The sequence below is a fragment of the Nicotiana attenuata genome, unplaced genomic scaffold (genome assembly GCF_001879085.1).
Source record: "Nicotiana attenuata strain UT unplaced genomic scaffold, NIATTr2, whole genome shotgun sequence".
Classification (NCBI taxonomy): domain Eukaryota; kingdom Viridiplantae; phylum Streptophyta; class Magnoliopsida; order Solanales; family Solanaceae; genus Nicotiana; species Nicotiana attenuata.
Genome location: NW_017670268.1, coordinates 976269 through 986890, shown reverse-complemented (window position 1 = coordinate 986890; position 10622 = coordinate 976269). Strand labels below are relative to the sequence as shown.

At 38.1% G+C, this 10622-nt stretch overlaps 1 long non-coding RNA gene across 2 annotated transcripts; it reads right to left on the bottom strand.

Annotated features, from left to right (window-relative positions):
* Positions 1-639: 639 nt before the first annotated feature.
* Positions 640-8199, bottom strand: LOC109236996. Of its 2 annotated transcripts, none has more exons than XR_002069585.1 (2): positions 6608-8199; positions 640-1540 (listed from the first exon to the last, which is right to left on the bottom strand). It is a non-coding gene; the product is annotated as an uncharacterized LOC109236996 (long non-coding RNA). The 2 variants fall into 2 exon arrangements; XR_002069586.1 differs by having other exon boundaries at positions 640-1537.
* Between the last annotated feature and the right edge of the window lie 2423 nt (positions 8200-10622).

Genomic DNA, 10622 nt, shown 5'->3' with positions numbered 1-10622 from the left:
GGAAATTATCTACTACACTTTTTTTTTGTGCGCAATTTCATTGTCGTTTGATGGCCTTATATTTTAAGTATTAAACTAATGAGGTTTGAGAAGCTTTCAAAAGGAGCAGGAACTAGAACTAGTATATATGATAATCTCATATTTGCAATTGGTCCTATGTCAACCATTTCTGACATATGTCAACAATTGGTCATACGTACTTTGAAAAAGTATTATTTCTGATGTTTGGTTGAGTATTTACACGCTATACCATGCCAAAAAAAAAAAACTAATCTCGTCAACTGACTAGGAACCTCGGTCTACATAAATTCAGTTTATCTTCATCGTTATCACTTTTTGCGACAATTATTATACTCCAAATTAGGATATCTGATGATTAAAAAAATATGCCAAAGAAGATAATTACCGACCAAGTATTAGATGGACTTGTCAGCGAAAGCTAAAAGACAGTTGTTTTTATGTCAACCCTCCCCATGAATAGTTTTGCTATCATCATCATTTCTAATATGGGACAAGTTGCAAAAATTCAGAATGAACTATTGGAGACATGAAGACATCAAGACGAGAGACCATGCCATTTTTGTAATCTTTTTCTTGAAAACTCAACTATCACAAAACAACTTTGAAACTCGAAATCAGTTTAAGACTGGAATTTAAATTCAAATTTATTCCCAGAAAGCTTCACCAATATACAGTTACAGTGTTCTAACAAAAGTTAAACTGAGGTATAGAGGAGGCTCAGATTTTCGCCTATTTAATCAAAGAGCAGAGCTAAAACTTCATAGCTGCATACATGGTTGCCTCATGAGAAGGGACAATATCCTCCACAGACCTTCCAAGTGCCAAGCCAGAAATTAGCTCAAAAATAGTGTTCAGTCTTTTTAAGATAATCTTCACTGCCTCAGAGAAAATGGAAAATTTGAGGTGAATACACGAAACTTCTTTTCAAAAGTGGAAAAAACCTTTGTACACTTATATTACCTGTAGTGTTTACTAGGAGGCCTTTTAGTACATTTGTATGGCAGAACTTCTAGAGTTAGAGAGCCCCAAATTATCGAATGTTGGAACAAAATGGGTCCAAACGAAGTAGAAAAAATAGTGAGGATTCATATAAGGCTATAAGCGACTACAACTAGCTTGAAACTGAAGCATGGTTGTTGTAAGAAGAGGGGTTTAATAATCTAGAGACATGTAAACATAAAAACAAAAAAAAAATAGAAAAGAAAATGTTGACAGATTGTCCAAGGAATTGAAAGTAATACAAAATGAGGCTCAGATTTGTCTACAAGTATCAAAACCCAAAGCTAAAAAACAAAACTCCCCCTACCTTCCCCAGCCAAGCTAAGACTCAGCACAAATATCTGAGATTTCAAGCTTTCTGGATAAGATCATCACAGCCTCATTCACTAGGTTTGGGGTTTAGAGTAGAATGAACAGAGAGGTCCATATAGCCGATGCGAACTATTTGGGATAAGGGCATAGTTGACTGATTTAGCATCGTCATCATTGTTTTCATCAACATCGTCTGATGCCAGGGCTGCTGATAGAAAAGAATCAAAGAATTCATAAGCTGTCAAACTACAAAGGAACAGAGCGACCAACAGAGAAACTCCTGCATTGTGTGAGTCACATAAAGCCTCATTCTTTTAACACAATCTAGGTAATGGGTGGACTAAGATTTTTCTTTTCTCAGACAAAAAACATAAGCTTTAAGAACTTTCATGGCTGCAAGCATCCGTGAGACTTATGAGACAGAAAAGAAACACTAATTGAATTTTTCCAAAATATTTCAGACCCATATGAGTTGCCACACCAAGATACAGTTTTTTCAGCTCAAGAGAAAAATGTTTGATTCATCAACACAAACTACAACGACACTAACTATGCCTCAATCCCAAACAAGTTGGGGTCGACAATATGAATCCTCACTTCTTTCTTTAAACTCAACTCATATCATCATCATACCAAAATAAAATAAAAGAAAATATCTTTAAAGCCTCATTGCTCGTAAATGGAACAGAGGGAGTAGCAAGAAAAGGAAAATAGGGAGGTGTAGCGTAATTTCACCAAAAGTGTGTCTTTGCATATTAAAAATAATTTCTTTTGAGTAATCATCGACGCTAGAGAATAAGAGAGAGGGTCAAAACCACCCACAGAATCTCCCCAGAGCTCTCTGTTTTCACCAAGTCCTAAAATTAAACTAATGCGTTTCACCAAGTGTTTGAGAACCTAAAACTATTGAATGTTGGAATGGCTAGCAAGTATTCATATATTTGACTGTAAAATGAGGTTATGAGCTCAAATTTTTGCCTATGTAATCAAGGAGCAGAGGGAAAACCAAAAACCAAAACAATGGGTTAGGCTGAGAATCGCCTTCTCTCAGACAAAAAATCAAAAGGCTTTGGAAAAACTGCCATGGCTGCAAGCAACAGTTAGCCTTATGAGACAGATTAAGAAGCACTGAAAGAGTTCTTTTCCCCCAATATCTCACAGACCCACCTGAGCTGCCACGCCAAGACACAGTGTTATCAGCTCCATAGAAATATATGCCTGTTTCATCTTCCTCAGAAGACAAAATCTCCATAGCATAATGGACCAGAGAGAGTAACAAGAAAAGTAAAAGAGAGAGGTCAAGTGTAATTTCACCAGAAGGGTGGTTTTGCAATAGGAAATTTTTCTCGTTAGAGTGATCATTGGCAGAGAAGCTTTCACCTTAGCCTCGGACTTAAACTAATGAGATTTTTGCTACTTTCGTGTTAGATTATAACAACAACAAACTCGGTGTATTCCCACAAGTGGGGCCTGCGAAGGGTAGTGTGTACGCAAACCATACCCCTACTTCTAGAAAGGTAGAGGCAATTTTCGTGTTAGATTTTGAGCCCAAATTTCCAAAAGTACTATGAGTTGAGTGCTAAGAACTTTTAAGTTCAAATCTTGAACCCGCCTCTGCCTATATCCATTTTAGAAAGGACAAAGAGAAAGTGAGGCTCAGATCAGTGTTATAGCTCAGGCAAAAGGACAGATCCGACGACGCTACGGCTGCGAAAACCACCAAGGGAGACCTGGGGAATGCCCCGCCAAGATACCAGTCGGATAATCTCAAATGCCAATTGATAAGCTCAGAAGGGACGGGAAGAATTGACAAAATCATCACAGCCTCTTTTTAGCCGCTGATTATAATCACCGGCAGCATTAAATGCTCCAGCTGAAGCATAAAAGGAAGAAAGAAAGAAAGAAAAAGAAAATGCATACTGCATAGAAGATTCAAATGATCTTTTTCGTGCAAATCTCCCTATGTAAAATAGCAGTCCTAAAACTGGCCATACCATGCAAAATATTCCCGAAGAAAGGGCTGTTGGGATTGTTTGAGAAATCATAGGCTAATGCAAAGAGAGGCAACCACCCTTTCACCAAAAATCCCTATATGCTATGTAGCCTCATTCTCTCCCTTCTGAGCATTTGCTTTGTTCCATGTAAGCAGAAAATTGCAGGTTCGACATATCCAAACATTAAATCAGGGAAAAGATTCTCTTCTCTTTTTTTTTCTTTCAAGTAAAAAGGGCTCAGATGTGAATTATGATAAGGCAACGTCATGGCTGCAAAACACCGGTTGCATGTGTGAGACAAAAGTCTCAGTCACAGGCCATACCAGGTTGCCATGCCATGATACGGGTCGGGTCATCTCCATGCCCGAATTGGTTAGCTCAGATAGAGAAACGACATCATCAACGCCTCTTTATCGCACAACCATACACACTGAATAAACAGCACATACACACAAACACAAAGTGAAGACAGAGATGTCAGTGTACATAACGTAAAATCCTTTTTGTTTTTTCAGTTTATGCTTCGGCTTGTTTCCACAAACAATGGGCTGTTGGATTTTTGATAAATCAATGGTGAATAGAGATGGGCAACCACCCTCTTAAAGAAAATCCCAATACTCTCTGCTTAGCCTCATTTCTTTCTCTTTCTTTCTGGGCTAACCCTCCCTTTCTAGGGAAATTCTTTGGGTTTTTTTTCTCGCGACCTTACTTGAACAGGATCTGTTCTATAGGCTCGTACCACAGCTATATCCTTGAGTTCTAAGGAGATAGGAAACCAAGTCTAAGTGGATGAAATGTGACCATGAGCCAGACCGTGATTAGCATCTTTGGTGGCCCTTGGGCCTCTGAACAGTAGAGGATCATTCTCAAACCTCTCGTGGGTCTGGGGTGGCCGGCTCTCAGACAGAGTAAAGACAACAACTTATAAGAGAAATTCCTTGGTTTTTCACCTCTGAATTTCCCAGATATGTAGTAGTACTAGGAGGAGTATTATTGTTTAATTATATTCTTCATGTTTCCTTTGTTTCCATGACAAGGGCTGTTGTTTTTTGTGAATAGAGGAAAATCAACAGCAGAACAGAGAGGGGCAACCACCCTTTAAAGAAAATCCCAAACTCTCAGTTTTGCTTCAGTTCTTTCTGGGCTGATAACTTGTAGCAGAAAGTAGCACATGTCACATATTCCAAACATTACAACAACAACAGCAGCATACCCGGTGTATCCCACAGTGTGGGGCCTGGAGAGGGTAATGAATCAAAGAAAAAAGAGTCTGTTTTTTTTCTTTTCAGCAAATGGGGCTCGGATGTGTGTTATTGATAAGGCAAAAAGAGAAAACAGCCACGCCATGGCTGCAAACACCGGTTGCATATCAGAGACAGAAGTCGAATCACATGCCATACCGGGTTGCCAAGCCAAGATACGGGTCGAGTCATCTCCATGCCCGAATCGGATAGCTCAGATATAGTAACATCATTATCACTGCCTCTTTATGTACCTTCCATCCCACTCTAAATACAATACACACAGTCACACGCGCACACAGAGGAAAGACAGAGATGCAATGTATATAGGATAAGTCCTTTTCCAGTTTCTGCTGTTCTCATAAACAAAGGGCTGTTGGTTGTTTGATAATCGAGGAAAATCAATGGCGGAACAGAGAGGGACAACCACTCTTTTAAAGAAACTCCCAATACTCTCTGTTTTGCCTCATTTCTTTCCTTTCTGGACTAACCTTTGTCTTTTATGGGGAAATTCTTTGGTTTTTCACCTCGGAATTTCCCATCTCTCTTCTCCTCTTTTCTCTATACATAAATTACCTGTGGGGTAGTGAGAGAGAGGAGGAAAAAAGAGAGAAGTACGAGCTAGTTTCTTAAATCAAGAATTACACAGTTCTTTCGGTTAAAAAGTCCCTGGTTACAGTCTTAAAATGAGACTTACAAGAGTCTTTTGGTTAAAATCTCTCTCAAAAGAGAATAATGACTCGCCATAGAAGAACATGAAATGGGAATTGAGGGCTCAGATTTTCCGTATTTGAACTAAGCAAAAGAGAAGGCGACGCCGCCATGGCTGCAGACACCAGTTTGCTATACAAAGCCATACCGTATCGCCTCGCCAAGATACGGTCAGTATTTTCATTTTTCTCAATGCCGTGATCAAACATAGTCAAGAAAGGAAAGCAATCATCACAGCCCCTTTACAACATCAGTAACAGCAGCACAAAGAGAAGAGGAAGACGAAAAAGTGTACGAGGGTGTGTTTGGATGAAAGATTTTCTTTTTTTCTTTTTTCTTGTTTATTTGAAAGGGCTGTTGGTTTTTCTGGTTATCAATGGATAAATCACGGGCATAGCAGAGAGGGACAACCACCCTTTCCAAAAAAAATCCCAATGTCTCTGATGCCTCACTCTCTAGGCTATGCGTAACTCTTTGCTTTAAAACCGCCATGGCTGCAAGCATCAGTAAGCCTTATGAGACAGAGAACACCACAAATGAAACTTCTCTCCCCATATCTCACAGAACCATCTGAGCTGCCACGCCAAGTTACAGTTTTCTTCAGCTCAATAGAAATATATGTTTCATCTTCCGCAGAAGAAAAAATCTTCATAGCCTCAACAACAACAACAACAAACCCAGTTGAATCTCACAAGTGGGATGGGGGAAGGGTAGTGTGTACGTAGACCTTACCCTTACCTTGAGAAGGTAGAGAGGCTAAACCGAGAGAGTAGGAAAAGGAAAAGTGGTCATGTGAAATTTCACAAAAAGGGTGGTTTTGCAATCAAAAAAAGTTATCAGTGATCATCGGCAACCCATAATGACAGAGACGGACAAAACCACCCAATGGAAATCCCCACAACTCTCTGCTTCACCGCAGCCTCAGACTTAAACTAATGAAGTTTGCAAAAATACTTACACGACAAAATATAAACATGGCCTCAAAGCATCCTATTTGTGCAAATCACCCCTGCTTCGGTCGAGGCTCAGATCTGTGTTATAACTCAAGCAAAAGGAGGTCTGACAATGCCATGGCTGCAAAAGACCACCAGAAAATCTGGAGGCACGCCCCACCAAGATACATGCCAGATAATATCAAAGGGTAGACTAATAAGCTTAGAAAGAATGGACATTGACAATCATCATCGCCTCTTTCAAGCCACAGTCACCACCAACGGCATAACTTGTCTCTAAATCAAACGAACCAATAAAAGCTTGTTTGGGTTGTTGTTACCCATTGTATTGTTATTTTAGATAGGCCAAACAGATAGATAGCCCCTTAAAACTCACCAGGAGATTCAGCCGAAGCCATGGCTGCAAAACCCACCAGACCTGAGAGCATTCCCGCCAAGATACGAGTCGATAATCTCAATTGCCCGATTAATGTGATAGATTTACAAAATTATCATTGCCTCTTTCAAGCTGTCAATCATACTCATTGCGCCGGCATAACTTGTCCCTAAACCAAGAGAATTCATCAACTATGAACTCACAGAGAAAGAGAACCCAACCTTAGAGACTCCTGCACTCTCCGAGTCACCAAAAACCTCATTCTTTAGCACTATTGGCTGCAAGCAACAGTTAGTCTTATGAGACAGAGGAAATACCAAAAATGGAACTTTGCCCCCAAATCTCATAGACCCATCTGAGCTGCCATGCCAAGATACAGTGTTTTCAGCTAAAGAGAAAAATGTCCGATTCATCTCCCACAGAGGACTAAAATCTCCACAGCCTCATTGCATTGAAACGAAGAGAGTAACAAGAACAGGAAACTAGCAAGGCCATTGTGTATTTTCACCAAAAGGGTGGTTTTGTTAATGGAAAAATGTTTCATTGCAGTTATCATTGGCAGAGGAGAAAGACGGAGAGGGGCAAAACCACCCATTAAAACTTCCTACAGCTCTCTGCATTCACCACAGCCTCAGACTTGAAACTAATAAGACTTTCACAGTTGTTAGTTCTTTGCATTTTGAAAAGCAAAAAGTCCATTCTGATAACCAGTGAAACAAGAGATTAGGCCTTTTTAGCTCCACGCACGGACAAAACAGAGAAAACTAAATTGTGATTTTTGCAATCCATGCAGTCAAATCCTTCTATCATCTAAAACAACAACATCAACTACTACTACACCTCATACCAAATCGGTATGAATCCTCTATATCCCATTCCAAAATTAGCTGAATTTTCTAAAATTCACACATACAGTCAAAACTCTTAGTTTGTTCCGATATTTTTTGCTGCTATACTGAAAAGCTATTAGAACATATATTATAACGTAATGTTAAAATCGGTTCCTAAAAAACTTGCTTTTATAGTGAATGATTGTTACATAGGGATGTTGTTATAGGGATGTTGTTACAGAGAGGTCAAACTATATATGTGAGGCTCAGATCTGTGTTTAACTGAAGGCAAAAGGAGAGTCCAACGACGCCATGGCTGCAAAAACCCACCAGCGTAAATCTGAGGGCATTGCCCCGCCAAGATACGGGTCGGGTTATCTCAAAATGCCCCGATTAATTAATAAGCTCAGAAGGGAATGACAACAATCATCATCGCCTCATTTTAGCAGCCGATTATACTCACCGTCACCGCTTCCACCAGCTCCACCGGCAAGCATAGAATGCTCCGGCGAAGGCATTATAAAAAGAAAAAGAAAAAAAGAGTGGAAGGGTATAGAAAACCCTTAATAATATATATATATATATATATATATATACTCCCTCCGATACAATCGATAAAAAGGGCTGTTAGGGTTCTTACAGTAAATAGAGAAATCATTGGCTAATTGCAGAGAGAGGCAACCGCCCTTTCAATGAAAATCCTCAAACTCTCTGTAGCCTCATTCTTTCCCTTCTGAGCTTTTGCTTTCTTCATTTCCTAACTTTGTGTTTACTATATATATACTGGGCGTTTGGACATAAATATAATTTCAAAAACAAAAGCAAAAAAGTGATTTTTTTTTTAAATAATATTCGAAAACTAGACCTGTGTTTCGACATAAATATAAATTTGAATTGTTTTTCAATTTTAGCTAGTGTGAGTGAAGTTTTTAAAAAATGACTTCTTGTAATTTTTTAAATTTTTAAAAAATTCTAAAATTTATTTTCACATGAAAATTAAAATTTTATGGTCAAACACTAATTCGAAAAAAGATAAATTTTTCGGAAAAAAGTGAAAATATTCTTAAGACCAAACGGGCTCATAGTGTACCCAAAAGCCTGTGAACACTTCTTTGAGATTTATTACTTTTGAAATCCGTTATTAAATGTTATTTTAGTTAATCTTTTTACAAGGGGTCGGTAAGAAATTAGAGCTGTAAAAATAATAATACAACATATCTTTGAAAAAGTATCAAATTGTAGAAGGAAGGGTCGTAAAAACATATACTTTTGGACTTTATGATACTAGTTTTAGGGTAGGCGCTTTGCGCGTGTACCTATATCAATAAATATAATTTTTTTAAAAATTACGTAAATATTATTAAATAATGTATTTTTCGTTATTGGGCAAATATTAACAAAAAAAAAGTTCCTAAAATAACGAATGTTAATCTCACTAAGCTAGCTCAATAAAACAAAGAAATCCTACTCCACTGTAAGTTTTTATATGCCCTTATTATGATTTATGAGGCGTGAAATATCTTTATTACCAAATACTATAAGTAACACAAAAAATACATTCCCAGTACTTCGAAATAGAAAAACCTATTCCCCCACCACCAAAACCACCTGATATCACTAATGAAAATACCTCAAAGAATGGCGTGGAAGACAAAGCGTCGTTCAAAGAAAAGCTACTAGCCTCAAACCCAATGAATTTTACAAATTCCTTAACCCTATCTCAAAATTCAGTAGAAGAAATCTTCTCAAAAAATGGAGTGCAAGAGCATTTAATAGAGCTCAATACACGGGGAATTAAAGCAATAGCTCTAACCGAGGAAGAGAAGCAGAGAATTTATGAACCTTGGAAATTCTCACTAATTATCAAGCTATTTGGAAAACGAATGTTACATCACTACCTAAAAAAAAAGATCCAAGAACTGTGGCGTCCCTCAAAAAATTTCCTACTAATCGATCTAGGGGATGATTACTACATCATCAAGTTTACTAAGAAAGAAAATATGAGAAGGCCCTCACTCATGGTCCATGGTTTATCAACGGCCACTACTTATCAATCACCAAATGGAGACCAAACTTCGTAGCAAATAAAAAAAGTTAACAGTTTCGGCAGTCTGGATCAAGCTACCACAATTGCCAACAGAGTTTTATGATGGAAAACTTCGAGAAAAATTGGGAATGACATAGGGCGATTATTAAAAATAGACGTTTGCACTTCCACCACGGTTAGAGGCTGCTATGCTAGGCTCTGTGTTGAGCTACCGTTGGAAACTCTTGTTCAACCTTACATTTACATTGTCCAACATAAGCAGTATATACACTACGAAGGTGATAAATTTTTATGCAAAAATTGCGGGAGGTTGGGCCATATCCAAACTCAGTGTAAGTACATTCAGAAGGAAGCCATGGACAAAAAATCCAAGTCAATGACCAAGCACCACAAGACAAGGAGTAAACAATCAAGCACTTGGAAGAAGAAATAGGGGAGTGGAAGACAGTCACCTTCAAAAAAAAAAATATATGAATCAAATAGCATTCAAGAAACCTCTCCAAAACTAACGAAAAATAACACCAACTCAGGTATTACGGTAAAGTTGTTCAATGCAGCAACTGGTAAGTACTTAGATACCCAAGTTTTACATTACAAGTCTAAAAAACTTGTTAAGATGCAAGATTATCACATCGAAAAGGCCACTAAAAACCTACCAATAGAAAATACCACCATCAGTACTCAAAACAACTCTTCTCTTTTAGAAGATGAGCAAATGTTTTTGTGTGAAACCACTGATTTGGATTAAAAAAAATATTAATTATAATAAAAAAGATTGTTTAGACAAAAATGATCTCTTGGAAGTGTCTATGGACAGCATGGACATGTCCGACTCACACGTGGCGTAGGAAAACTCTTCAGTAACTAATGCCATGCAAGACAACCCCACTAATAAAATAATTAATAATAATATAAACAATATTATAGACCCTGCAACCGCTAATCCTAACCAATTAAATGGACACTACCGTAGTAATCACCGTGTAACTCAGATAACTATTAATAAGCTATCTTGTTTAGAACTAGACCATCTAGCTCTTGAGCATGCCGTCCAAATGTCAAACCAAATTCCACAAATTGAACAAATGGCATCTCAACTAATGAACACAAACCATGCAGGATCCGAAGAAGATATTTT